Below are 6,034 nucleotides of genomic sequence, written 5' to 3' on the forward strand. Positions count from 1 at the left end.
TTCCAAGTCTTATCACATCGGTTGGAATCTAGTTCCAAATTAAGTAAACGAAAATGATTATATGACCTTTGTTATATACAAATTTCTTATATGTAAGATAAAGGCTAAGATAATTAAGTCTTGATATATCTATATTACTTCTTCGTTTTCACTATCTCCACTACCACATGGCAGCTCTCCCTCGGGCTACCACATGGCAACTCGTCGAGAAAAGAGGTTTAGGAGAGATAAAACAGAGGTGTGGAGAGAGTGTTATGATCCTTACACATGGCAGCACATGGGATGTGTACACATTGTTACGTGGGATTTACATGCCAGTAATGTATGTGACACGCGGACGTTGCATGGAAAAACCAATGGTGGCATACTATTGCACATCATCGCTTATAATAATAAGTGTGAACATGTAATGTTTGTGGGTGAAGGTTGTAGGTCAAAGACCCAATGATGTGTAGCATGGGGGTACCAATGGGGACACGGGGGCCTGTGAATATGGTGTGTGGCCACCCGGGGTCAATGGTATATGTAATGGTTTGGTGGTTAAACATGGTATGCCAAGCTAGGTTTCTTTTTGCTATTCCCGAGTTTATCTTTTTCTCTCTCATGTTCTTTGAATGAGGTAGAGACCTAGGTTGTCTTGCATGGAAGCCTGACATTTGGTATCAGAGCTTGGGCTTTTGTTTTGGCTATGGGGGAAGACTTACACCAGTCTTGAGCTTGCTTTGAGCAAGGAGAAGCTTGCAAAAGCGTGGAGTCGCTAGAGTTCGTTCATTTCGAATCCCCATCGACACTTGGTAAAAATCAGTGACGATCGTTCGTGTTGCCGTCCGTCTGTTGCTATCGTCCCGTCGAGCTGCCACGATGTCATTGCTATGGCCGTCGCCTCTTAGCTGTGGTGGTTAGGCCCTAAGCACCTTTGTTAGGTGCTTGCCAAGCTGCTTGCTCACTCTCCATCTCGATCTTGTAGCAGTGCATGTCGCACAAGTTGCGAGTTGGTTGCCATAGTGCCAAGGTATGGTGAAACTAAGCCACAAGCCTCCTCTTGTGGTGTTCCTTACATAGCAGCCAAGTCGTCGCTTTGCTTCTCTTCTTCGACTTGCTTGCAGCACACTACAAGCAAGTCGCCATCGTCTGTCGCTTCGCTAGCTCAACAGCACACACAGAGAGAGGAAAAAACAATGATTTTTATCACAACAAAGGAAGCTTATTACCAAAAAAAAGAAAAGAAAAGAAAGCTTAAGGTCTTCACTCAAAGGTTTCTTGAAGGAGGTTCACGTGTAGAGTATCTCGGCAATAATTTTTCCTTTCGGTTTTCGGTGGTCTATTTTTTGTAGCACTTGGCCCGATCTTAGAGGGTGTAGCTCTTAATGGCTTCAAACTTCATCGGCTTTGACATTTAGATGACTAGGGGGCCCACTTAACCCTTCTCTTTATTTTTCGTCGTCTGGTGCTTCTTGCATATTATTGGTTAAAAATAGATTCTGATCACTGTGCCCCGTAATCATCGGAATCAGTACCTCTTCACCAACAAATGGATGATTTGCAGAAGCAAATGAATTTATTTATGAATGATATCTGCACTACAATAATACCTATAGTACCTTAGCACCACCAACTTCGGATATCCATCCCTTGGGTAATCGTGAGGGTACTCTATAAAAGGGATTAAAGCCAAAAATTGCATTAAAAGATTTGAATCCACCAAAGTGCAGTGGCACATTACCTTCTCGCACAGTTGAGAGGGTAGATCAGTGGCTTTCTAAGTGGAAGCAATGCTTTACTTTATGTGATATCATAGATGAGCACATTAGAATCCAACACGCTATATATAATTTACAGGATGTGGCTCATCGTTTGGTGGTGTAATTCAAAAGGGCAAGGCAATCTCAAATACTATGGAGGAGTTTAAAGATATGTTTATTCAGAATGTTGTGCCACCAAATGAGCAGATTAGAGCACTAGATACTTGGTTTTTTATCTCTCAAAAGAATCTTACAGTTTAGGAGTAAGGTGCTTATGAAAATACCCCAAAGTTTACCATATTTCTTATAGGTTTACAAATTTTCCTTGGGGTTAAATGATAAACTTCAACCACCTAGAGAAGTGCCAAACCTTATCCAGAGCTATAGAGATGGCTTTAGTTTATGAAGATGGTCAAAAAGGTCAAAATCAGGCAGTGGGCCAAGGTTCCAAGCCACATTTTATGTGACCTACTTATGAAGCTTCTAGGTACACTAGAGTGGACAAAAGGGAAAGACATCTATCTATGTCTAGTGTACATCATCTACAAATACTCTTACAGGAGTTAAGAGAAAGGTGTCAATGCAGAATGCCACGTTGAAGTATCCATGTTTCCCATTGCCCTCAGCTAAGTTTCACCTTTAAAAATCCCGATTGGGCTTTGTGAAGAGCTCTTCCTTGATGTCATCATCCACCACAGGGTCTCAATGTGAGGCATCTTCTCTTTCATGAGAATTTTTCAATCAATAGGAAGATGTGATTACTATTTTTAAAAGTAAACAAGCTTTCTCAGAATCAAATTTTGAACAAAAAGGAACTTAAATTTTATCACCAATTTCTACATCATTTAGAATTAAACAAGCTTTCTCAGAATCAAATTTTGAACAAAAAGGATCTTAAATTTTATCACTAATTTAGAAGTCTAACTCCTTGAGAGACAACTGGGTGGAAACATCAATGTTGTCCAATAATTACAAATTTTCTTTTGGGGGGATCCACGCTAAGGTATCTAAGCTTGGCTGAATATTCATCTAAGGAGAAAAGACTTCTCTCTCAGCGTAGACTGGAAACATAATACAGGTGATAATCTAGATCAATGTGAATAGAAAATGTTTCATCATTTTCATCCCATTGATGATGCCACATGAAAATATCCTTTGATAAATCATCTTGGAATACCCGCATGAAGTCATTAAGGTATTCATGGAATCCATTAGTAGTATCTAGGTTGTCCCAAACCAAATTGCTCCTCTCTCTCACCTCTTTCTTCTATGCAACCACCTTCATTTACGTCTTGGCCCTCAAGATCACACTCTCCCTAGATGTGGCCTACTTCTTAGCTCCCTTGTGGTTGATAATCTTCCCAACTACTCAAGGAACTACTTTCAGAATCAATCTTGTCTAGGCTTTCTCCTTTTCTCTAGGCTTCTATAAGCCTCTGATCATATTTATCAAATGAGAAAGAGAGCTATATAACTAGGTTTAAGAAAGGTCTAAATTCTTCGAATGCTACTCCTTGGATGTCCCTAAAGTAAGTTCCAAAGTACCAGTCTCTTAAATACCCAAACCTGATGGTGTTAAAGGCAACTTTTCTTGCTATTCCAAAAATGAAACACAACTGAACATAGAAAAGATTCTCTTCCCAAACTTAATCCCACTTCGTTTGGAGGTAGCATTCCACGCATAAGGTTAAGTACCTTAAGTCTATTAGTCTATTGCATAGGACTGGGGAATCAGTTTAGGCATTCTATATTGTAGACTTTCATGCGGACTGTTAATGCATGTAAACAAAGGATCTTGAATCAAAATTTATCAAGATTTGTGTAAGAATCAATGCAAAGAGCTAGAAATGAACCTTTTGTTGCACGATGAGAATCCCATGGTGAGATCATCATATTTTATATATTTGTGGATAATCTAGGTGTGCACTCCTCACTATGATCAATGCACAAGCATGCTTACCTAGACTTGAGAGTCGAATAAATAATAGACAACCATAAACATCAAATACCCACAAACATACACAGAGTAGTGGATTCTCTCTTGGGCTATTTGCCCTATAAGTGGTGTAAACCAAGCTAGAGAGTTGTTTTACTCATGCACCAGCAAGCTACACACTGAGCCACTTGCTCCACTACTTGGGTGCTATTCACTACACACTCTCCACCACTAGCTCATAGCTCCACACAAGTTACAAACCCAATACCAATCCCACATACAATATTCAAAGATATCTCTCTTGTTTAATATGCCTCCTACTTACAACACCCGACTCCAACTAAATGCTGTAACAAAAGTGGTTACAAGAATCAAGAATCAAGATCCATTGGTTGTTATAAGAAGAGATGTAGTCTTTTGAAAGGTGGCTACCTGTTGGATGACACCCACCTAGTACACATGTTGCTCCAGCTTGTTGGTAGTCCACCTAGTCCACCATGTCTACCTGGTTTCACCAAGCCACCAAGTCCACCTGGTTTACCAAGTCCACCAAGTCTACCATCTACACAGACATACGGGTCAAGACTAGGAATCTACTGATTAGACAATACTTTTGCTAGTTCACAACAAAGGGGGGAACATGGGTTTTATAGGGGGTAAATTAGAGTTAAGTTAGATGGAGTGAATTGGGCATAAAAATGCAAATGCCTAATTTATTTTTTGTCGTTCGCTAGATAGACAACATCAAGAAGTGATGATAGAACCTGGTTTAAATGAGAATCCCTGACTTTCGAGGGAGGAGGTCATGGTGGCTTTAGCCTTCAATCATTTCGCTTTAAAGGATTCGTTTCTAAGGAATTAGAGGAGCAATTTGAATGGACAAAGCATGATGAGTGGCATCGTCAATGGGTTGCTGAAGAAGGAAAATTTGTTCTTGAAATAGATTTAGATTTGCAAGCCTATTATGCTCCAATCCTTATGCTAGCAATGCTCATGGAGCAATTAGATTTGGTATCTAGAGGAGTACAGGATTTGTCAGTATAGTTTTTATTCATTATTTAGAAGAATATATCTCAAGACTTAATCATCTTAGCCTTTATCTTGTATATAACTACTGGGGGTCATATAATCATTTCCATTTATTTGGGCTTTGAAACTAGGTTCCAATTGATATTATAAGACTTGCCAGAGTAAATAATGGATTTATAGAAACTTGTTTTAAAAATTCTTAAGAGTTACGAGTGTTTGATCTTCAAATAACTTGACAAAAAAATTTGTACTTCGATTCAACCTTTGTCTCTTAATCAACTTTCTTACCAAAAGAAAGAAGAAAAAAACATTACTTTCGAGTCTTGGGCCTGGCTCCCATCCATGACCCTCAACACAATATGGCACGGGGTCTTTAAGACTCCTGTTAGATGGGATCAATGGCTATGAAGTCATGTGCAGTTTGCCATCATTTTTGGAGGACGATGGTTGGCCACCTTTTTTTGATGTTCCTAGTTTACTTTTTTTTTTCTCTAGTTTTCCTCGAAGTTAGACCCCAAAAAAATTCCAAGTCCCACATCTCAACTTAACCAGGTTCAATAAAGTTTTAAATTCTTATAATGCTACCACTTGGATGTCCCTAATGTAAGTTCCAAAGTATCAGTCTCTTGAATACCCAAACATGATGAAGTTAAAGATAACTCTATTTTAAAAACGCAACACAACTAAATAGAGACAAGATTATGTTCCCAAACTTGATCCAAAGTATTAGTCTCTTGAATACCCAAACATGATCAAGTTGAAGACAACTCTATTTTAAAAATGCAACACAATTGAACATAAATAATATTATCTTCCCAAACTTGATCTCACATGGTTTGGAGGTAGCAATCCATGTATAAGATTGAGCTTCTTAATTCTATTGTAGAGGACTGGGGAATGAGTTTAAGTATTCTATATTGTAGACTACTAATCCACGCAAACAAAGGATCTTGAATCAAAGTGTTCATCAAGATTTGTGTAAGAATCAATGCAAAGAACTCGAAATGAACCTCTTGCTTCATGATAAGAAATCATGATGAAAATCCCATCGTGATCGTCATCAAATTTTCTATATAAAGGGTTGAAGAAATTTTTGGAGCAAGTCAAATGGGCAAAGCATTATGAGAACCTTATCTTCCCAACTCTCCCGTCTCTAAAAGTTAAGAAATTAAAGTGGTGGACTTATAAGAAAGTCCATAGTTATATGAGATTCTTCGATCAATGATTAAGAAAGTCTTGTTCTTCCCATGGTTCTTAGGCATCTTGGGATGATTGGAAAATATATACTTTACCACCAATTATTTTATCACTATTATGATTGTAGAAA

The sequence above is a fragment of the Cibotium barometz genome, chromosome 29, assembly GCF_041138505.1.
Source record: "Cibotium barometz isolate CiBa-2024 chromosome 29, ASM4113850v1, whole genome shotgun sequence".
Taxonomy (NCBI): domain Eukaryota; kingdom Viridiplantae; phylum Streptophyta; class Polypodiopsida; order Cyatheales; family Cibotiaceae; genus Cibotium; species Cibotium barometz.